Source organism: Halichoerus grypus, chromosome 5, assembly GCF_964656455.1.
Source record: "Halichoerus grypus chromosome 5, mHalGry1.hap1.1, whole genome shotgun sequence".
NCBI lineage: Eukaryota > Metazoa > Chordata > Mammalia > Carnivora > Phocidae > Halichoerus > Halichoerus grypus.
Genome location: NC_135716.1, coordinates 67,024,373 through 67,049,198, shown reverse-complemented (window position 1 = coordinate 67,049,198; position 24,826 = coordinate 67,024,373). Strand labels below are relative to the sequence as shown.

The 24,826-nt window shown below is 36.6% G+C and overlaps 1 long non-coding RNA gene across 5 annotated transcripts in view; it reads left to right on the top strand.

Moving 5' to 3' along the window:
* The window catches only part of LOC118546384 (uncharacterized), a 39,695-nt gene extending 15,174 nt beyond the window's left edge, over positions 1 to 24,521 (top strand). The window contains exons 2-4 of one of the 5 annotated variants that reach the window (XR_013447875.1): positions 8,554 to 8,655; positions 12,977 to 13,111; positions 13,990 to 15,009. This is a non-coding gene — a long non-coding RNA (uncharacterized LOC118546384). Of the gene's footprint in view, positions 1 to 8,321; positions 8,656 to 12,976; positions 13,112 to 13,989; positions 15,010 to 15,535; positions 16,102 to 20,609 lie in introns of those variants that run through there. The other 4 variants (XR_013447876.1, XR_004922567.2, XR_013447877.1 and 1 more) reach the window with 4 other exon arrangements.
* The last annotated feature ends 305 nt before the right edge of the window (positions 24,522 to 24,826 follow it).

Sequence of the window (24,826 nt, the reverse complement as noted above, 5' to 3'; positions counted from 1 at the left end):
CATAAACTCGTGTCCTATGCCTTCTAAAATAAAAATTGTTAGCATAAAATAAAAAAGGTTAGCATTCCAAACATTTCCTGTGCTCCGAGTAAAAGCAACACCGTGCAATCTGAAATCCTTCCAATAGAGGGCTCTATGGGTTTGATTTAGAGCAAGAAAGAAAGTGAGAGAAAACTACTTGGGTTTAGGTTGCTATAGTAAATTCTGTATTATCCTTAAAAATAGAACCGATAAAAATGGAGTCAGTTGAGTTGAACTGGAAGAATCATCCAAAGATTAAATGTAAGGTCTACTCTTACAAGGCAGAATTTCATAATTCTTTGAATTGATGTTCTTTTCAAAAGGCAAAATACATTTTACCATCTCTAAATAAGAAAGTAGGGAAATTAGAGATATTCCATGCTTTGAAATACCATTAATATTACCTCATTCGGTTACATTTTAAAAGAAAAAAGGAGCTACTGCATTCATTCTCTCTTTGGAGACATTTTATCTTTGCTGTTGTCAAATAATTTAGTGTTGGCGTAAGGAGATGTATTATGTACGTAAAATGCATTGTAAATATTTAATACACAAAATATGTGTTTGTATGCACGCAAAATGCAAAATGTTACTAAAATGTTTTATAAAAACAAGTGATACTGTTTAGAAAGGTGAAGTACAAAGGCATAAAAATAAGCTCTCGTGAAATATATTTCTTTACTTAGGCATACTATGCAGTCTACTTTTTCACATTAGGCCTAGCTTTTTATTCTATTTTCAGGTCGGAGAAGCTTACAAGATATGCATTAAAGTAAAGCAAAGAATAAACTAAAACAAATTACTTTGGGACTGTAGATCTTTGTCTTCTGATTTTAGGGAATATTTTATTTTTGTCTGATCTCCTTCAGTGTTCTTTGAAATGCATAGGCTCATTATGTTCTATGAGCAGACAGCCTTTAAAAATTTTAACTCATCTTATTATGTCTCGTTGAAAATGTTTATTTCATTTGGTGTAGGGATGCTTTGATGGCAAACTAATATTCAATTTAAGTAAATAATTTTGAAGTTTGGATACATTTCCTAAAATATGTTTACCTCAAATTCCCAACTTGCTGTTTTAAAATATTCTCTAAATGTCATTTAGAAATACTAGGATCTTAATAAATGCCTATATTCACTACCAAAATGTTTCCTTCTAGAACTTGAATGCACATGCACATTATAATTTAATATTCTGGTTCAACCATTAGTATATAAACTATGTATAATGTATTTATTTTATATATATGTTCTTACGTAATACTCTATTAATATATTCTGTACTTATAATCTATATTTCTTCAAAAGGCATTTAGTTATTTTTACTATAATGGCTTTGACCTGCTAAGATTTTGTTATGTGTAGTACTTTGATCTGATAACATTAATTTTAAAAAAACCTTGCTCATTTTGAATAGTATGTTCATAACATATGTCCTTACTATAGTCTGTTATCAACCAAATAAAATTTGGTTTGATTGTCTATAAAAGCATTTTCAATGTGTTTTATTTACAAAACATTTCGTTAAAACAGAATAAACACAACTGCAACCTAACAGTTCATATAGAAGAGTTTGATTGGCAATTATATTTCCATTTGTCTTTTTTTCCCCCTATGAACTGGGGAAGAGAGGACTTCTAATAAAATACAAAGAAGACTGAAACCCAATTACTTATTGTTATTTCAGGTATTTTTAAAAGTAAAGCTTATTTTTGAAATAGTTTTCACTGTAGATAAGTATGTTTTCTAATTTTTGCTTTGTTTTGTTTAAAATGAGGTTGTCTGGAGCATGAATGACGACTTTCAAGAGATTTCCTAACAAAGATTCAGTAGCAGCAAACAACTATGGCTTCATAGGGCTGCTATTTGAATATTGTAAGATCTTACCTGTATTTCCAGAATTCTTTCTGACACATAAATTCTTCAGAATATTTCCCTCTTCACATGTAGGGAGAATTATTTGGTTTGGCTTATTTTTACTTGTCAAGAATGAACTTAACGTCGTAGGCACTGTGCCCTGAAAGTGTAGAGGACAGAGTGAGTATGGAGTGAGCGCATCTAGAATTATTTGCTAAAATAATTGTCCTTTTTCTGTCATGGGGTCCAGATATTTACATAACTTTTCCAGGTGGTGGTTAACCTTCACTACTATTTCAATCTTTTTATTTAAAATATGATCATCTCAAAATACAAATGAAATGCTGAGTAAGGGTAAGGTGGCTACATTTCAGGCTCAATTTCAACTAAAGGTAACCACCTATATTTAAGCATACTTTGTATAATGTCAGTAACATGTATATACAGGTAAAATTTCATAAGGAAGTAGTCAAGTCGTGTACCCCATCGTGTTTATAGCAAGGCATAAATCCGCATTATTTGCATCTGTGAGTACCGCTTTGTATGGCTACATGAAAAAAAATAACGAAAAACAATAATATTTTCTAAAACCTGAATGCACAACTAATGGTTTGCTTTGAGCACCTGCCAGCTTGGGTTGCTATTAAAGCCACCCTGGAAATTCTCCTTTCTTTGTGCAATATTTTATGCTTTCCTTTTCTTCAGGGCAGATTGGTTCTGCCTGCACTTTATTCCTGAACCCACGTTCATTCAGAATGGATTGGCAGACTTAAATGGTCTATCTAGTGCGGCTGCTGACTAATAATGCCCCTCCCCCAACCCGGCTCCCACCCCATCGTACTCGGATGATTCTCTCTCCCTCTCCCTCATTCTCTCTCTCTCTCTCTCTCTCTCTCTCTCTCTCTCACACACACACACACACACACTCACAGGCACCAGTGGCCCTATTGTCAACAAAGAATGCATAATGGTGAAGTACTCAGCACTAATTTTGGTGATGTTTTGCCTTGCATGTTTTGAAAGTATTTCTGAAGAGTATAAATAAATGTGCCCTAAACTCTCCCTCTTTCTCTATGTCGAGGTTTGGAGCTAAGCTCTCATCCAAAGGGGCAACCTCAGAACCACAGTGACCAGAATGCTTTCAGGGAACAAATGTGTGGCTCGATGGCTTCCTCTGTTTTCAATAATATAAGCATCATATAGATTTAATAACAGGGTGATTGAAAACATTTCGATGATGGGGCAGTTTCTCTGATCTGCAGAGGAGAGAGCATCTGATTTGTTCGTGTACCAATTAATTATTGAAGCAACAGAAAGTACAGGCTACTATGTATACTTCCCTCTTGGAAAGAGGAGGTAGAGAGAGAGAGAGAGAGAGAGAGAGAGAGAGTGTGTGTGTGTGTGTGTGTCTGTGTGTCTGTGCTCTTGGGCTCATGTTTATACACAGGTGTATATTACTTAGAAGAGAAACTTGGCCAGAAATTTCTTCATTTTGACCTTGAAAATTATTGGGAGATTTTCTCTGTGTGTGTCTGATTGGGTAGTATTTTGATATAATAGGACATAATCCTTTTTTTTTTCCTTTTCTCTTTTAATTTGTTCTTCCTCCACACCACATAAATGGGCCTCACAGTCAAACATCACCTTTAATTTTAATTTCTATTTCTAGCTTGTATTTTATTAGGACATTTCCTGTTTTACAGTCTACTCACTGATAGGGCACCAGATCTGTTGTGAGCAAACAATACGGTTTTGTTTCATGTTCCAATAAATATCATTCTACTGTGTAGGGCATTCCTTATATTTTGTGCTTATTTAGTTTGGTTAGGCTGGGGGCGGTGAATGTTTCATAGTACTCGGACTTGAGTTCCTTTTTTTTTTCAGAGTCTGGGACTCCCTAAAGTTTTAAGGTAAAGGGAGAACATATTCTTGGGTCATTGTAAAATTTGTTGCTTTGTATTGTGACAAAAGTGTTTCACATGCCTGACATCCTCATAATAATATTAAGCTCTATTTTTTAGTGTGATGTACTTTATACATTTGTATAAATGTCACAGCCTGTAATCACTTCCTTTGTCATCGACGATTAATCTAAAAAAATCGAATAATTCACTGCCCCTTGCCATTTACATATCGTCTGCTGCCATCTGCTCTTCTCAGCAGCAGTAAATGATGGGTAATTAACTCAGTGCCTTTGTCTTTCCCTTGCTGAATGTCTGACACATATAGATTTTCCTCTGTGTGCGTATGCATGCGCGTGTATGTGCAAGTAAGGGGAAGAGGGAGGGAATGAGAGAAGAAAAAGCAAAAAAAAAAAAAAAAGAATGAATGATAGTGCAAATATGGACATCAGCACAAGATCATTTCAAGAGAAAAAGCCAAACAAAGATATTGGGTCAAGGAAGGGGCCGTATCTCATGACCTGAAGCCTTCTCAGGCTGAAAGGAAGAACTGCTGGAACAATGGCTGACTTGCACGAGCAAGAAGCATTTTTCTAAAACCTCAGTGGTCAAGGTCAATATGCAAAATCAAGTAAAGGCTCCATAAACCATTCCCACCTCACAGAGTGCAAAGAGATCATGTAAATGAGACTAAGTGTAGGGTACCCACAACCCACATAAATATTCTAATTGACTTCTGAACCAGGAGCCGGAATCTGTGTTTTGAGAAATGGTTATAGAAAGAAAATCTGTTGATCTTGACTCACATATATATACATATATATTTTTTTAAAACTGAAAGTATCAAGGAAAACTTACAAGGGCTTCTAAGACCGGGGGATATAGAGATATGCTTATTTTAAAGGGAAATAATATCGCTATCTTGGATTTACCCAAACTTCCTGTTAAATTATTCAGTTCCTTCTGGTACAGCCCAAGAGTGTTTTAGAAAGGAAGCCCATGCTACTCTGAAGACTTTATATATATATAATATTATTCTAATAATTCTTGTTGGGAACATAATATCTTATACTATGTGAAAATTATTGGAAAGGTGGCTAATTTTGATAACATCAAAAGACAGATAATTACAAGATAAAATGTAAGGAAGGTCAGAATCTGTCTTGCTCAACATAGTTTTCATGTTAAGTCAAGTCAGCCCATAGGCTGAGTACCTATAAGTTTGCCAACATCATTTTCACATGGAATTAGTAAAGCATGTTTCAATTAGAGATGAAATACTTTTGCTGTCTGTAACTTAAAGGAAGATAAATGCAATTCTTGTTCTCAAGGAGTTTGTCATTTATATATATGTGTGTATATATATACACACATATACTTAGATTATTCAATCAATCAAAGGAACAGGTTGGAACAGCTAATAAGATCCCGATATTATATTCTTTAAGATTTTTGTCACTATGTGTTCTCAAAGTTTGAGTAATCTTTGAACTCCTCACTGAAGGGGGCGGTGGTGGAGATTGATGTAGAGTCCAAAGAAACTCTTGGAACCCATTTCAGTCTGTGTGAAACCTTCTGTGTGGTATTTCCATCATGCAATCCTAGTTCTGTGCCTTTACTTTTCTGTCTGTATGATGGCTTTGGAAACATTCTCCTGTTTTTCTAAAATAATGTTTTAATGAAAAGCAATTCTGTCATACACTTAGGCAAACTGTGTTCTTAGTGAGACTGTAATGCATATGGTGGTGTTTATTTCTAGTACCTCAATAAGACTATTCTTATTTCTATGAGTTGTGAATGTTTAAAAACATCTATCTTTTGGTTTAATTTTGGTATTTGTGATTAATCTTTGCTTCAGGATCGATCAGCACTGGACCTCTAAAGGTTAAATGACTTGTTCGTAACCATAAAAGAGCTGGACATCACTGGAAGGCCATTGAATCATCGAATTACATTTTCTATATTAGTTTCAAACGACTTGCAGAGACAACTTAATATATACATTATGTGATAAAACGGCTAAAAAATACATAATTACTCAGTCACTTAAATGTAAGAAGGGAACATTATAAATATATAAAAATGGACTCCATATCTCAGAGCTATTGTGTTAACTGTGTGAAGTACCTGCACTTTATGAAACTATTTAAATTTCATAAAATTTTTATGACTTACAGGTAAATTTGTCAGCATCTAATTGAGTAAGAGATTCTTGAAAGCCTTCACTGCAATTGTTAATTCAGCATCATTGTTCTCTCAGGCTGTTACGTGACCCAACAGGCTGGGAGAACAATATTGCTGAATATAATTGGCATATGTCAGCAAAATATAATTAGTAACAAGCCTCTTTCTGAAATGCTCTTTTTGTTGGTTTAAAAAAGTTGAATACTTCTTCTTGGATTAAATTATAGCTTGGGTTTCTCTCTCATTTGATTTTGGTAGGTCTTTAAAAAAAAGGTGAATTAATTTACATTTTGATATGAAAAGTATGTATTGATTTCTTGTGCTGTGCAAACACTGTGAAGACTTGTCTTTCCTTCAGTGGGTTTTTAGTTTAATTCTGGGTGTGAGAGCTTTGTATTGGAAATATAGGACAGTATGTTACCAAGGGTTATCATGAATCCCCCCCTATTCTGTATCTACCCCTCGCCCATAGGTTTAGAATAGGTGAGATGACTGGTTATTTCTCCGGGATTATGGCTGGTTAGTTACTGCTGCTGAAGGCACAGAACTAAAAAAGTGTTTGAATTGTTTGTGTGTGTGTGTGTGTTTTGCATTTTTAATTTATTTTAATTAATTTATTTTTTGTATCTAGTTTTTTGAATTGTCTCAGCACCTCCTACATGTTTAAATTCAGGGGCATTATGGCTAATATTGATAATGGAGGAAAATGTGTTATAATCATCTTTCACCTCACAGTGTAAAAAGAAGATGGATATTGTTCACCATGGGTGATCTATAGAAGGAAAAAATAATAATGTCATATATAACACTGTTTTGATGGGAACAAAAATATTTGCCAAATTGTTCTTTCTTGGTCCGGAAAAGAGCTCTGCAAAATGTCTTTAGAACCCAGGATTGGAACAAAGCATCATTCTGATGAGAGGCTGCTTTAGGGTAATATCTAGAAATGTAATCATTTTACATAAGAATGTCGTGACCGTGGTAGTAGCCAAGTCTGAGGGACTCAGCCCACGGCTTCCAGGGGTTGGCTCAGAAGGAGTAAGGGAGATGAGAATACAAATGCTTAGCCATTCATACTGTGCAAAACCAGCGCAGTTGACCCACGGAGTACTACACAGCAGAGACAGCTCGTAATCATGTCCTCGTTGACAAGGTCCTAATCCCATCTTTAGCCTAATCTGGCCCCACATTCTGTAGTCTTCCTCATTTGTTCTCTGCCTTTGGATTGAAGGTTCCTGGACACCTTCCCTGCCTCCCAGGCAGTCTGCTCCTAGCCTTCCTGGCCTACTGTCCTCATCTCCTTCTACCCTTGGGTCCTGTGTTTCTGGGAGCTAGTCTTCCATTCCTCAGTCTTCCAAACAAACCATGACTACCTGGCATTTCTGTTCTACATCTTTACTGCACAGGGACCATTTTAAACATAGAAGAACTCTGCATATGGGATGCTTCGGGGGCTCAGTCTGTTAAGCCTCTGCCTTCAGCTCAGGTCATAATCCCAGGGTCCTGGGATCAAGTCCCGAATCGGGCTCCTTGCTCAGCGGGGAGCCTGCTTCTCCCTCTGTCCCCCGCTCTCCCTGCTTGTGCGCACGTTCTCTCTCTCTCTCTGACAAATAAATTAATAAAATCTTTAAAAAAATGGATTTGGGGAGCAGAAGGAACAAGGTGGGAAATATATCTATCTCTCTACACAAACATAGTCCACTTCAAGTCTTATCAGCAACTATATTTGATTCAGACTTTGGGTGTTAAAGACATATGCAATGCAATGCAACCTATCAGGCAGAATTAGCTGAGTTTACTTAAAGGTCTGAAAAGTTCTAAAAATAATCACAATTATAGATTTATTGTGGTGATTATTTTGCAATATATACAAGTATTGTATCATTATGCTGTACACCTGAAATTGGTATAATGTTATATGTCAGTTCTACCTCAACAACAACAAAAAATGACAATTATTCAAAGGAGATTTAGAGGTAAAGGCCATCAACAAATTCTGCTTTCTCAGAGGTACTTATCCATAAGAAATAATACAGACAGAGGCCAAATAAGCTCATCGCAAATAAGCAGGCTGTCACAGAGGGGTGTAATATAGCAGCAAGCTCTAGGTAGATCAAGTGATAATGAAATCTAGGACATGGGAAAATTTGATAAGTGCCAACCAAACTTCCCAAACAGATGAATCAAAAGGATGACTATTTGGCATTACCAAAGAATGGTGTACATTATTAAAGGGCTTTCAGCAGTTTCAATAAAAAAAAATTAGTTCCCCTTGTTTATGAACATATGATATGAGTTCTTCAAAATAATAGTTTATGTGTTATCTTTCAGGGAGGCAGATTGATAGAGTGGGAAGAGAGCAGGACTTAGTTTGCTCATCTATAAAATGGGTCAGTGATCTGCAAAAAGCTTTCTGGCAATGCGAGGATGTCATGAAGAGACTGATAGGCATGGGTCCTAGGTATTTTCTCCCCTGCTTTAGCCAGAATAACTCCAATCTGTGTTTTCTAATTTGTGATTTGCCTGTGATTTATTTTTTATTTTATCTATTATTTATTTTTTTTTTTTGTGATTTGTTTTTTAAAGCAAGGCACAACAGCTGAAACAACAAACAAACAAGCAAAGAACCTCTTGTTCTGATGAACTCAGGAAGTACAGTATGACAGATAAAGGAAGATAAGCTTCGGAACAGGTAAACCTGGTTTGAATCCTAACTCTGGCTCTGAGAGAGTAAGGCGAGACAAGAAACGTACACAAAGAGTAATATTTAGAAAGATGGTCTTGTTGGGCTATGAAGGATGGGTTTCAAGGAATAAAGTCTGGAAGCAAGAAAAGACTTTAGGAGACTTTTGAAATAATCTGGATATGAAATAAGGAGCCCAATTCAGGCAATGACAATAGAGATTGAATTGGGAGTACAGATTTAAAAAAAAAAAAAAAACATTTGGAGAGTTAGAATCTACAGGAATAAGTATTCTTGAGGTTTGTGGGATGAAGAAATAGTCAATAATGACTGCCCATTTTCTGATGACATTGACTGAAGAGAAAATCCAGGGAGAGGAGCCCTTCTGGGAAAAAGTCTGATGACTTCACACTGCACATATAGGGTTTGAAAGCCAACTGGATATATTTACTGGGGGTCTGCAGTATAGAAACAAGGTCTGGGTCATATAGGGAAAAACGAACATTTTTTTATGTCTGAAAACATAGGAGTCATTAGAAACCATAGCAAAAAATTAAGACCTTTTCAAGGGGGAAGGGTCTGTGAGGTAATTAAGCCTGAATGCCCTCAGGCATTCATTGTACGTAATGAATTAATTTTATTCCTCTGCATCTAGAATGGTATTAGTTATCTAAAACCTGTATTAGTCAGTGTTCTCCAGAGAAACAGAACCAATAGGATATATATGGGAAGAGATTTATTATAAGGAATTGGCTCACATCGTTATGGAGTCAGAGAAGTCCCATGATCGGCCACCTCTAAGTGGGACACCCAAGAAAGCCGGTCTTGTAACTCAAACTGAGTCCCAGGACCTGAGAACTAGGAGTGAACTAGGAGTGTTCTCAGGACAAGACTGATGTCCCAACTCAAGCAATCAGGCTGGAAGGGATGAATTTTCTTTGCCTTGTTGTTCCATTCCAGCCCCCAATGGGTTAGATGATGCCCACCCACATTGGGAAGGGAAAACTGCTTCACCACATCCACTGATTCAAATGCTAATTTCATTCAGAAACATCCTCACAGATAATACCCAGAAATAATGTTTAGCCAAATGTCTGAGCACCCCATAATCCAGTCGAGTTGACATATATAAAATTAACCATCACGCCAACTTCAGGTGAGCTGAAAAAAGAGTCAACTCATTTTGCGTGGGTTTTGTGATTTACATAAAAAACCCTACTTAAGGAGGGTGTGAAAGGAAAACCAGATTCAAAGCCCTGATGAGCATCAGTGATACTCTTGAGGAGCTCACAGTGCTGTGTGTAATATGGACCTGCTAACAAATAACGTTAACAACGAAATAGATAAGTGTAACAGTATGAGGGCTGCTGAGCAAGTCAGCTTCTAGTCTCTGTCTCTCCTCGTGTCTCACTCACTGTCTGTTCTCTCTGTCTCTTTCCTCTGTCTTGGCTTCTTTATCCAGTTGGGACTCTGCATAGCATAGTTCTGGGCAGCTCCAAGGTATTATCATCCTCAATTTAGCAATCCCATTGGAAAATGCACATCTTTCCCACCAACTCTAGTAAAATGTCCTGAAATAATTCACACTGGCCTGGTTTAGATCTTGTGCCCCTTTGTGAAACAGTGTCTGAAACTATGGGGAGAGAATACACTGATCACCTGTGCCAGGGTCACAAACTAAAGGAACGTGAGGAGTTGAGCAGAACCACATGGACTGGGAGCAGGGGGAAGAGGATGCTCATCCAGGATGCAGTTGTCATAAGAAAGAAGCAGTGATAAAAAGATGAGCACCTGAATAGCACAAGGAATCAGTAAGCAATATTTCCTTAGAAGTCAAAGGAACCTTCACGGTGAGCTGGACAGTAGAGGTTGAGTAGGATTTCACTAAGCTCATACAGCAGTATTTAGAATTGTGAACATTCCTGGTGAGGGTGGTATAAATGAACTATAGACCTATCATCTTATGCTAAATATGGAAAAGATAGAAGGCCAAACTTCAAATTGTAGCCATATTTATAAGCAATAATAAAATAATAAACAACATTAATAAATAATCATAATACCTATAACTACAAAAGAGGGATAACACATGCCTTTTTGTACCCTTCATCTTTGGACTGTGAAACTTTGACAGTGTGAACTAAAAATGAGATGATTTTATAATTTTCAAAAGAGGGTGAACATGGAGAAATGCACTGATTTTGGAAGAGCCAACTTAGGTAAACTTTCACAGTTGGGAAACAAAGAAGACAGTATCACCCTCTAAGCAGATATGTTTGGGTAGCCCTTCTCATAAGCTGAGAAGGGTAGAGGGTAGAGGGATTAATAGTTTGTTGTAAATTTATAAGAGACTAAGATTCTGGATAGGAAAGAAAAATCAGAGAGTGGGCAGAAGGGCCTACCAAAACAAAACTTTTTCAAAATGTAGAGGGCATTCTGATGAACAAAATGGGAAGTTTTACCTAAGAAAAAATGGAATCTTTAGGATAAAAGGATAAACAAATAGGATATACAAATAATTGCAAAAGCAAATTGGATATACAAATAATTGCAAAAGCAAATTGGATCATTTCTATTTCCATTTTGAATATGACCTAAAGTTTTGAGAAAACAAAAGTAAGAGAGAATGCTTCTACCTAATTTATTCGAAAAACTTTCAACTTGAAAATAAGAAATCAGAATTATTTCATACTTAAAAGGTCAAATGGTTTATAGCAAATGATACTGAGGAAATGCTTTTGGATTTCCAAGTGAATTGTTGAAGTAATAAGGCGACAATTGTAAACATGTTAATTTTGTGTAACAACGGTTAATAATTTTATAGAGAACTTTAGAGAGTTGCAAAAAAGTAAGCATAGGTTTGTGCATTTAAGCTGTTTAAAATAAAGGTCATTGTGGGAGGGGGTGTCTTTGTGCCAATGAGTCATGTGCTCACTGTGACAATGGAGTTGGACAGTTTTTACATATATTAATTGAATCTGAAATCGCAAACTTGAAAATCAATCTTCATACCCTATAAATACTACAAATGATTTGTGCCACGGAATGTACTCATCCATTTACTTATTCATCATCCATTCAACAAATATTTCTGGTAAACCCTTTGTGCCAGGCACTTTTCAGAGTGCTGGGGAAAGAAGAATCAATAAAATACACCCCCTGATTTGAGGAACTCAGTCTGTTGAGAGTGGGAACGTGTAAATACATAATTAAATCCTTCATCCATGCTTGAGGAGTTCAATTAACTTTGTTTCAAATGACAAACATTAGGATAATTTGGTCCTAACAGAATGTTACATTTTGTTTTAGAAGTCCCAAATTTACCACCATTTAACTATGTTGAAACATGTTGGAATCTTTCTACAGTTAATCCTTTGTTTTTCTCTCTCTCTCTCTCTCTCTCTCTTTTTTTTCTTTTCCCCCATGTATTCAGGGCTACACTCTTCTGGAAAAGCACGGGTGGGCGATATGAAATTGGGGAGGAAGAGAGTGAGCCATCCATTTCCAAGGGTTGTTCAAACCCTGTGTACCCTACTTTTAAGGAGATCCTAGGGCTACTTCACCCATAATGAACAAGGTCAAGTTTCTCTGGGCAAGTCCTAAAGAGTCCTGAACAAACCTTGGGAATGGATGGCTCTCTCTCCATCTGCCCAATATTATGTCAATGCTGCCTTTCCAGAAGAGCGTGGCCCTCAGTCTATCTATCTAACATAAGTAAAAAAAAGACAGTAGCTGCAGAAAAGGAAAAGAAACAAAGAAAGAGAAAAAAAGGGAGACAGGTACAAAAGATTAACTGTAGAAAGAGATCCAAAATGTTTCAAAATAGTCGAAAGGCAGTAAGCTTTAGTGTGTGTGTACTGTAGACCCAGAGGTAGAAATCGTAAGAAGATGAAATTGTTAGGAGAAAACTGAAGGCCAACCAGTACAAAAAAAAAATCATTTTTCATTTTTTGAGAGCAGAATGAAGACAAAGATTCCAATTGTAGGCAGCATTAATCGAAATACAATATTCAGGTCATGGGAAATAAAGTCATCTTCATTTCTGAGCACCATTTTTTAACTGGGACAGTGACAAATTCCACTGAATAAAGGAGAAGGCTAAGAAGGAGGAAAATCTAAATTTCCTTCCAATTCTAATTGTTGGAATCTAAGTTAATTTAAGATTTATCATATAGGTTAAATATAGTCCCTAAGTAAAAGAGAAGAAAACAAACACCTCCTCCCCCTACCCCACTGTATCTCTTTGTGTGAAGGATAGATTCGATACACCTTATTAAAAGACCTATCAAGGTCTGTCTGTATGAGTTTGTACTTAAACGCCATCCTGCAGGAATCATTTCCATGTGAAAATTTAAGCAACAGACAGTGGAAGTTTGAAGATCTAGAATTGGAATAGAACAAGAAGGCATTTGGAGGACCGTGAAGACAACCACCTTTCTTTTGATGCCTATTTCTTCCAGCAAAAGTAAGTATTTTGCCTTGAACAGTGTGCATGATTTTTGGTTAGGCCATTCCACTTTTAGAATTGCAATACAAGGAAATCATTAAAGATGTACACAGAGTTTTCTGTAAGTGTTCATCTCAGTGTTACTGATAATAGCAAAAAAAATAGAAATAACCTATATGCCACATGTTGGAGAATGGGTTAAACAAGTCATCCACACAATGGAATGTGTAATGGGATGGAAAGCTACTCACACTACGTTGTTAAGTGAAATAAATCAGATTAAAATTCGTATGCATATTATTTTTTGCATTATTTCATCCAAAAATATGGAAAGAAAGGATTGAAAGAATACTATGGTAATTGTGGCTCACTCTGGATGTGGAAATTATGGGTCTTTTATTTTAATTTTCTCCTTTTTTGCTTATTTTCTAATTTTTCTCTGTGAAATTGTAGTGCCTTTGTAATAATAAAAATGTATTTTAAATTTAAAATTATAAATATTTTGTATTTAAGATGAAAAAGATATACATGTTTCTATTAGGTTATATATATACAAATATATAAATTTAAAATTATATATTTTTGTATTTAAGATGGAAAAGATATAAGTATTTCTATTAGGAGGTTTTATATATATAAGAGATATAAATATAATATATAATATTTATATATTATAGATAAGTGATATATAAGGTTTATATATACATATATGGGATATAAATCATATAAAGATACATATGTGAAATAAATACATGTGAAATATGTGAAATAAAGACAGAGCCTCTATTTCCCAAACGCTCCACATGCAATCCAAGACCAGGTGTGGTCAGTCCTATGTTCCAATCAAATTGACCCTCTTTGGTTCTTTAAACATATCCGGTTTATTCCCATTTTAGGATCATTACTTGAGCTAATCTTCCACCTTGAATGTTTTCCAACATCTCCATGGTTGACCTCTTGTCTTTCAAGACTTGGCTGCAAAGTCACATTCACAAAGAGAAACTCTTTAACCACTCTCCTTCAAATGTCTTAGCCCAATGCCTCCTTCTCTCATTTCTGTTTATTTCCCTCAGAGCACTGATAGCAACCTGTACTTTTCTTGCTTATTCATTTGTGCACTTGATAAATGCCTGACTCTCTCTAGAACGTAAGCTCCGTGAAGGCAGAAAACTTGTCCATGATTGTTGTACCTTCAAAACCTAGCAGAGGGCCTGACCTTTAGTGAATATAGAATGAATTACTCATGAACATTTCAGCACGAATGACAGACTTTAAGACTTCCATCAAAAAAAGCTGGAGAACCAGTATTCAGTGTTAGGTGGAGAAAAACTTCTTCAATATCTTACTAATATGAATGTAATATCTAAATATAAATTTTTATATACACTATATATACATACCTATACATTTATAAATGTATACACATACATATACACTTATAATTTATACATATTTAAAACATGTGTACATATACTTACATGTATACATGTAAGTATTATACAAAATTTCAAACCTATTCAAAGTATAGAGAAGATGGTAATAAATCTCTTCCATGGGTCCGTCAACCACCTTTAACAGTTATGAATTCATGATTAATCTTGTTTCATACACAGAATCCTTCACTTCTCTCTGTCTGGATTATTTTAAAGCAAATTCCGGACATTATTTTTTCTTGTAGTTTTAATGTGTACTCTAAAAAAAATTAAAACAACCATGATTCCATTACTGCACCTAAAATTAACAATAATTTCTTCATGTTTTAAATATCTGGTGTTTTCAAAAATGTGTATTAAAATTTTTTTTCATGGAAAACATTTGTTCTAGAACATGCTTCCACATCCCTTTTTTTTTTTTTTTAAATAACCTTTAATTCTTAAGTTCCATGTAGTCAGAAATAGAGGCTGTTTTTTTCCCCCTCTACTTGGATAATTTTTTAGCTTTCAATAGTAAACTCCTTTTCAAGTTGCCTCAGGGATAAAATAGCCCGTTTTTTTCTTATGCATTATCGGTTGGTGGTGGTGGTGAGGAGGGGTTCTCATGAATCCTTTTATCCTTCTCAGTCTTCTAATTTTGTTAATCTGCCATCAGATGATAAATTGCCTTCAAAGAGTAAATGATCCTGAAACTCTGTTCTAATGAACAGTCTGAATTTATAGATAGTCAATAAGTATTTGTTGATTTTATTTTATTCTGATATTTGGTGATTGTGGATAGCATGGTTTCAATAGCAATTTATGAGTTGTTATACAAGGGTAATTTTGATTTAGCTATATAAGAGTAATCTTGCCTTTCTTTTCCAACAAGCTGCTAAGATTGCTGTAATTTTTTTTCCTCTTTATAACCTTAGGCTGGTCTAATTTCTTAAAGCAGTTCTAGATAATGTTAAGCACTTGATTGTGTTGTGAGTTGTTAATAAGGACAAGAAACACATACTCTTCACAGGGTTGTAATATCCTGGCAGAAAGGCACAATGTGGTGGCAAAAGAGTCAATTCTAGCGAGTTGCTGTAGATATGGCATTTTGTGCCAGGTTTCCAGTTGTCAATAAATTGCATTGTTGGTTCTCAAGTCAAGACGCTCAGCTGAAACGTCAGTGTGAGAGCTCCCATCTGTGGTTCACTCATTTGGTGAGTAAGAGCATGCTAACTACCCTTTCCCAGCTGCAGCCAACAATATACGCTAGATATCAGCCAGTGGATCACCAAGCCTGGTCTTTTTTCCTCTCCACTTCAAATATTGCATTCCATCTATCTAACATTGTCACATATTCATCAGCTAGCCTCAGACTGGAGGATAAAGGAGTGATGGAAACATCCCTGGAGACTTGGAGATTTGCCTCTGGTTTTGATGGGATATTATTCTGAGGATTCACACATTTATTGACCTCAATGCTAGTGAGGTCAACATGACAATGCAGTGTGTATTGATTTGCTCCAATTCAGAAATTGCTCATTTATCGTTTATATTTATGTAAATAAAGCACTAGTCTTTCATCTTCCAATTATAACATGTTACTGAATTAATGTGATTAAAGATGAAGCTGGACTAATGTTAACAGGGTCTTTCTTTCTGTCATAAAGTGCAAAGGAACAATCATGTAAAATTAATATATTTCTAAGGAGCTGACTATGCAATCCAGTGATTATAAACTCCCTCCTCTCTCCCCGCCCCCCCCCCCCCCCCGTTCAAGCCAATTTCATGCTAAAATACCTTGACATAGTTTCTTTTTATTCCAGGCTTTTCTTCCTGTTCTATGCCTGCATCTCCAAATTATATTATGTGGTAGATTTTTCTATAAATGGGAATATGATATCTTTGAGATGTACAAGGTTGGCAGGAATTTAGCATCCGAGGAGTTTTGAATAGGCATGTCTGTTATTTTTATTGAAATATTTTCAGCTATCTATTTTTCTTAACACAATAATAAAAAAGACAGTGTCTGGAATAGGGAGTTACCAGTTCATACATTTGGCCACTGAGCTGCTTTTTCCCAGGTCATTGCTTTGTTGTCTAAGCTTGAAATCGCATTTTGGAACCAATAATATGGAAGACTCATAGCCATGACCCAAAAGATAAATCTTTTTTTTTTTTTTCCTTTTTATTGGGGGAAAGGAAAATTCAGTTTAGGAATGAGAGGGATCGTATAGTTCTTGCTCTAATCTACGTAACAGAGTGGCTCTGGCCACTGAAGCATAAACAAATATATATGCTATATTTATAATTGGTTCGATATCTTGACTTATAATATTGTTTGAGACAAAATCATTTCATTGAAACTTTGCAGTAACAAAGGCCCTCCGTATCTGTTTCACCTCATCCTTTATCCATTCAGTCTAAAATAAATTGAGAAGTGTATTCTGTAGGACAGAATTTATGGAAAATACAGTATGGTTGATATTATGGTCTATTTCTTAAACTTATCAAACTAGTCCACTACCGGAAGACATTTACTGTGGGGACAAGAGATTCATTCCTAAGCATTCCCTTTGGCTGCCAGGTAAGGGTTATCCAAGAACTGACAGCAGCATAGCATTTAAGGGCATCAGTCCGGTACAAAAAATGAATATAGAAGAGATGGAATCACTGGGTATTGAGCAGCGGGGGAGGAAATGATTTGTGCTGCCTGCTGATGTATAAAGGTATATTATGCACAATAAGAACAGCTTAGCTCCCTCAGCTCTGTGGCTTACCACACTCTAGAACTGAAGGTATAAAACGTGTAGGATAAGTTTATCTTCCAGCGTGGCCTGGGCAATTATTTGGTATTGATTTTCTGAAAGTTTGGTCTTCTTTTTTTTTTTTTTTTTTGGTCAGCATTTTGTTGGCCAACTTTGCAGCATAATCCAATCAAGTCGGTGCAGAGATGAATGTGGGCAGAGATAAAACCCTCACGAGTGAGTCCTTTGCATGGTCGGTAGGTAGCCTCCCTACATTAAGGACGCTCTTACAACTGCTCTGTCTCGTCAGGGGAATTGTAATCTTGGGGAATCCCAGTGCCTGATTGCGGCTCTCCTCCCAATTGTGCACTTTTGACCTCTGTATTGATTCTGTCCTCTCATCAAAAGCGCTGATGTAATTCCATGTGCTAGGATCACGCAGTGATTTGCATTTAGGAGCTGCAACTGTGTGCTGACCCCAAACCATTTCATCAGAATGAAAGTAGCCCAAATGGCAGATGCGTTTCCCCATAATATTAAAGTCTATTGTGCCATTTGGTAGGTTTTTTTAATCATATACAGAAAAAAGGCATATATCACCCACTCCAGATGTTGATTTAATTCCAACCAGAAATTGAGAAATTCTTTAAATCATAACAAGGATCAAAGGGATTTTATTGATTTCCACATTCAGATCAATAAATAACATTCTTATTTGTTAAAGTTTAACACAAAATGCTGAAAGCGTCTGAATATTTTTTCAGCAATTCCAGCGCTTTAAAAAATTATTGTTTTTTTTTTTCAGGGTTTTCTTACTAATGTACACCTGTAATAAAGCCTATTCATTGACTATCTACCTAAATATATGAAATAGAAATGCCATTTAATAATTTACTGAGGAAAATCGTAGATATTTCATTAAAAAATCGAATGCAAAAAAAAAAATCCAATGCAATTTAAATATTGACTGTTACATTATTTTGTTTCTCCTCTCCCTCCCTCTCCCCTTTCTCCTCTCTGTCCCCCTCCTTCAAGTAGGGTGGAAAATGGGAAGGTAACTACTTCTGAAGCATAGATACTTAAAGAAAACTTCCTTAGAAATTGATGTAAATCTATAATTACTTGCATTGTGATCTGCTTTCCTATCTCTCCTTTAGTTCCTATTTATTCTTCTTTATTAATTTTGATCATCAAATATTTACTGAAAACTTACATATAGGTGCTAGAAATTCAGTGATGAGAAAAACAGATAACGGTGCCTCATGGAGCTGATAGGTCAAATGGAGAAGCAGTTGGCAAATAATACAAATAATGCTGAATATAAAAAGAAGAGAACAGTTTATGTTAATAGCTCACATTAGAAATTATTCGATGAACGGGATCGAATTATTTGGGAAAATACTGAAAGGAGCTTGGCGGGGAGGACTGAAGATACTGAAGGCACTAGGTATAGATGGAACCATTCACTGGTCACCAAGGGAGGGATTGACCAGTTGTCCTCTATAGGGGGAGGAAGAAAACACTTAGTGGAGATAGAACCAAAAAGGGGAAAGAAAGCTGTGAGGTGCTCTGAGATCCTTTAAACTCGAGAAAAACTTGATACAGTGGGTTATCTGTGGATAAACTATAAAAGAGCTTCCCTTTGTGCCCAGATCAGTGAGAGGTTAAATCAAGGTGGCCAGAAAGGCTGGGGCTTATTAAATGTTCTGGGATTTGCAGCAAGTATGAGGATATTCTGTATTCCCACATGTTAGGAATAGTCCATAATTTTCTTTCTTTCTTTCTTTCTTTTTTTTTAAGAGTCTTCAGTAAATGCTGTGAAGATAAATTACAGAGAGTACGAAAGAGTACAACAGGAGTTTTAGTTTAGATAGGAGCAGAGAGGTACAATCAAATGATACCTCTTGATTTTTTTCAGATCTTGGGGACGCTTGATTTCATTTCGAAAGAGATCTCTCTGTTAGAAAATAATTACTTAAATATCTGAGTTTACAGAAATATTAAATTAGGAAATTTTTTTTTAAAGATTTTATTTATTTATTTGACAGAGAGAGACACAGCGAGAGAGGGAACACAAGCAGGGGGAGTGGGAGAGGGAGAAGCAGGCTTCCCGCAGAGCAGGGAGCCCTATGCGGGGTTCGATCCCAGGACCCTGAGATCATGACCTGAGCCGAAGGCAGACGCTTAACGACTGAGCCACCCAGGCGCCCCTAAATTAGGAAATTTTGATAATAATTTAGATTGCATAGCAAATTCATAGTTTAAATTGTTTCAATAAACCTGTAAAGCAATCCCGTGGAAAAATAAGGATGAGACCACCGACATTCCGACAGGGACTCACTAAGGGTCACGGATAGTAAGTAGCAGAGGTGGAACTTGAATTCACGTCTTCTCCCTATAAACTCTGTGCTCTTTCCATTAATTTTGTAATACAGTATTTGAAGTTGTAAAAGCATTCACCGGTGGTTTTTCTTTAAATCGTCATTGATCCCAATACATATAAAAGTGTTCAATTTTTTTTAAAGCAAAACCAACCCATTTTATTTAAGTTTCCAGGACTGTATATCTTGGAATACTTTGCAGTTTACTTCTAGAGACTATGCCTGCGGCTGCTAGAGAACGGGAAATGGTTTCAGGTGGGCTGTCCCATACGCTTCTCATTGGCCCAGCAGAAGCGAGTGATGGGATGGCTCTTTATTGGCAGGGGAATCTCTAAGTTTCCATCTTTGGAAGCCAGGCTAAAAATAGCAGCAGCATTATGGGGGAAAGCGACAATAGTCTGCCCCGGAGATAAGCTCCTACAGAGAAATACTATGGTGTCATTAAATAATCATGTTGTTGACTTTTGTCTTGGGGAAGGGTGGTTTAGAAAGCCTTTGACTAATCCTCTGTTTCTTCTGTCATATTTCTGTGATTAATGTTTTATGACAGGGGCTCAGTTCTGTGAATCACAACCGACAATATGAGTGTACTTATTAATCATTATTTAAATCAATTATTAGATAACAGATAATCGAGTGGAGGACTGCCCTTTATATAAGTAGAGGATGCTGATTATCCAAGTTGATGACATGTGTGTGGCTCATTTATTATCATTGATTATTTGTAGTTTAGTTAGGGGACAAGTCACTGAACTTAGACTTTAAGCTCAAAGTTAAAAACCCAGCTTCACCACTGTATCAGGGGCCTGACACCAGGTAAGTTGTTAAACTTTCTAGGCTTCAGGTTCATCATCAATAAAATGGGGTTAATGAAGCCTATAAAATACTTTTCAGGATGAAATTAGGTTACAAATATGAAATAAAGTAATGCAGTCTTTTTTTTTTTCCTTTTTGCCTCTTTGTTTCATTTATATGGGAGATGAACAGACCAGATCAGAGGTGGAATCAGTGACCAAGGAATAGTATGGATGAGGGTAGACCAAGAAAGAATGCTATCAACTCCTTTGGTCAGCATCTAGATTTTTGGACTCAGATCCCAGGATAAAGGTCACATGCACATGGATGTCCTGGTCTTCTCCTCATCTGTGACCTTCCACGTTGCCCCTTGATTACATTCTCTTTAGCAGGAGTTAAAAGTTTTGATCAGAAATGAAAGGTTGAACCTACGATTTCAGGCCTGAGGCCTTCTTAATTTATCTTAATGCCATGTGTCCCTAACCTTCTCGTTCGTTAAATTCACCCAGAGCGTTCTTCAGAAAATCAAGGACGGTGAGTGAAACTTTGCATGTGAGCACAATGTAACTGCTTCATCATGGTAAGAAATACTTGCAAGAAAAAGTGGAGGTTTTTATTAAACAGCACAGATTTCCCCTCGTCTCCCTGGAAGCTCGCTAGGATGATTTGAAGCTGCAGATAGGCATATTCATTTCCAATGACGATAACTTAGGGGAATGTTAAATGGCATCCCACCTCGTCTTATCTCATCTTAAATATTAACTGTAGCAGATAGCAATGGTGATGAGTTATAAGTAGTTTGGGGATTGAAATCAAGGACATATAAGCCAAGAAAGGTGGACCTTTTTGAGTGTGCGTGATCACACTTTGCTGTCTTCTTATATCAGCTAATTTGTTTTATTTTCACTTTAGACGTCTCTTGCATGTTGATTGTCATCTGTCTTTCTTAGATTCCTTTACAGAAAAGAGAAAATGTTCTTAAAATTATTTTATGCATAGAAAAACATTACCTTTGACAGCCAGGTGTCTTATGAGCGCATTTTGATTTGCTGCTAAGAAGTTTGGGCCATGGCTATTAAATTAGTTCATTCTGAGGCTGGATATATGTCAATATTTCATGCATCGATTCTTACTAGGACGAAATACAAAAGATTAGAAGATGTACTAAAGATTGCAGCTTTTCTTCAAGATTAAAATCTTTCTGATAATTTTTTAATTAGAAAAAACATTAGGGGCCAGTCTAGCATTTAAAATAACATGCGATTATTACAACATGTGACCTGTACTTGTTTATGGTGTCAAAACCTTTGCCACGGTTGCCGTTATGTATCATGAACTTGTATATATGTGAGGGAGCTATACGCTGTGATTAGCTTTTGAGACCAAAAGTATAATGTAAGACAGGAATATATTTCCTGAACTTCATAACGATTCGCTTTGCTTTTCATAACTTAAATTGTTACCACTTGGTATTTACAAAGCGGATTTTTAAAAATTCCACAGGGTCATCTGAGGCAGCTCTTCGGTTAGAGTAGTCAGAAGGAAAGCCCGTGATACATCGCAGTGCCCTTCCCAGGTCACAGGTGTGGGAGATGTGGTTCACAAATGGTGAGAGAGCAGATGTGCCCTGGGGGCCAAAAGGGTGACCAGCAAGGGCACTGGCCAATAGGGGTCTTAAAAGATGTGGAGGAAGCCCCACCTCTGGAGTGTGAAATTCTGCCTGCCTATCCCCCATCGTGCTCAGAGCCTTTTTAAGGGTTTAGGCTTAGCCCATGGAACCATGAACATCTAGCTCTTTTTTTCCACCCTACTGAAACAGCTCCAGTCCATGTTCATCTGAGAGGAGGTTAGCATCACTAATCCAGCTGCATTCCCCCCCTGCATTTCTCAAGCAAGTCGATATAAAGAATATATGAAATAGAAACACTCTGACCACTCGTGACTGTTACCAATAAGTATTTTCTCTCCAGGTTGTGTAATCAAGTTCACCCAGTCTCTAACCCTGTCCTACGTTAACATTTTGGGTACATTCACAAATGGTGATTTTTTTCTACCGATTGGTTTGTGCTACCTCAGTGTACGGAGAAACTGAACACTTCAACCCTTCCATAGTGACAGGTGATGTGCACGATTGTTTGCTGATGGTGATTTGGAATATTGATGCTTTAGAAAAAGAACTACATCGAACAGGCAATCTGCACAGCTCACAAACTACACAACGAGCATTTGATATAAATAAAGTGTCAACCGGGCGCTGCAGCTTTGTGCAGAATCATTTTCAAATTTCCCTTTTTGAATTATTAAATAGACCATGTCAGAACAACTCTGATTATTATCCAATCCATATGCTTCAACACCAACCTTTTATGTAATATCAAGTGACTGCAGTGATCAATTGGACCAATCACGAATGCGCCCTCGTTCTGGAAAGGATTCAAGCACTTGGCCACGCTGCAGCATCTTATGCAGATATGCAAACACCCGCTGCATTGCTTAGAGAGGCGGCCACAGCAGGATCTGCCTTCAGGAATGTGTGGAGGCTGCGAAAATATATTTAGTTCCTTATCGAGAACTTTAAGCATAAGTCCATCTTTTTGCCATTTGAAGACTGTTTAGGTAGGTTAGCTGGAGCACAATTATCCGGCACAGCATCTCTACAGCAGAATTATGTACCTAACCTCTATTGTAAATAAAATGTGATAATGCATATTTCTGAAAACTGTAGCATAAAAAATCAAATGTTGTTTGTGATGTTTTAAGAAATACAGTATCTGCTGGAAGCAGAGACTGAGCTATGCAGGCATGTAGCCACGTGCAATTTATAAAATGTGATAAAATGATAATCTCTCACCTACACTAATACACAGTTTATCTAGATAAATAACTCTTGGAATGAATACTGTGGATGCCTTTAGGGTTTTAGGCATTTAATTAAAATGGAACAAAAATATTAGCTGTCAGCTTTGGGATTTTTAGCATCTTCTCTTGAAAAGGATATTCTTTAGTCTGAGAACAGATTTGTGACATTCACTGGGAATAGATGTGAGGTGGTATTTTTCTAATCCTCGTGAAAAAAGAGGCTCCAAATGCACGGTATAGAAATCTTAAGATGCAACGGTTTCCTGAGGATGCCTCTGTTTCCCAGTGCAGCTCCCTCCCAGGGCCTGGGACGGACGGAGGGAAGAATTCAGGGAGCCTTTGATAATTGCCAGTGATTGGAGGCAGCCCTGTGGCTCGGGCACTTTCACCATCGTGCTGGTGCATCGCCATCACTCACAATGACTGCAGAAGGAGAGGGCTTTCTTCCTATTGCCTGTGTGTGATTTTGACGTTGGACACAGGGAGGCAGGGCAAAGCAGTGGCAGAGACCAAGCATAGGGAAGAGCCAGTGGAGGCCCTGGAGCAAACTGCCTTCCAGAATGCAGAGATTATAGGAGGCTCCATTGCTGCCTGCTTAACCCTAAAGATACATCCTAAGCTGCAGTGCAAGAGACTCGTTCAGAAATGACTTCTTTTAATTGTTCCATTGACTACTGAACATTGATTTGGGTTTTCTTTGAGTCAGTTTTTCTGGGAAAACACTGGCTACCTTTATGTGATAAAAACTCTGTCTCTTTAAATACATAGATTGCACACTGTGTAAATATATCATGTGTATTTCTTTTGTTTATTTTTGCCCTATATTACAGGGTTTGGAATACAAAGAAAGAAAAGAAAAGCCTTCTATTGTCATGCAGTGGTTCCCTATTGTTGAACAAATTAATCTGGATATTTGTCCACAATTTTGATAATAGATGACATGCTGACAAAGCATGAAATTATTACTATAAATGAATGTGGTGTGAGATTTCTATTTTTTTCACATAGTAGATTCAGTGTTTAGGTAACATGGTTTAAAGGTTTTATTGCATGTATGTAGATTTTCAACACTCTTGAGAGAGATAAGAAATGGTCTAAACACTTGAGAAAAAAATAATTTGAGTAAGGAGTTAGATTTTTTAAATTACTTTTAGTTCTTGCTTGGAATATTCATTTTTCGCTGTGATTTTACTTTTGGATCTGGAAAGTGGACTATATCCTAATAAAATAACGATTGTTACGGGACTTACTATAGTTCGTGAAATAATTTCACAGATCTGGAACAAAGATGCTGTTCAAATGGACAAATGTGTGATATGTTGATAATAGGTAACAGACTAAAGGTAGTAGGTCAGAGGTGTGTGTGTGTGTGTGTGTGTGTGTGCGCGCGTGCACGCACTCTCCCTGTCTCGTCATACCTGGAGACTCATACAAGAGTTACAATCAAAATCAAAATATAACCCTTGTAATTCAAGTGGAAGAGAAATTTAGACAGTCAGTTGGTAATAATCCAAATCAATAAGCACATTGTTTTTTTCCTCC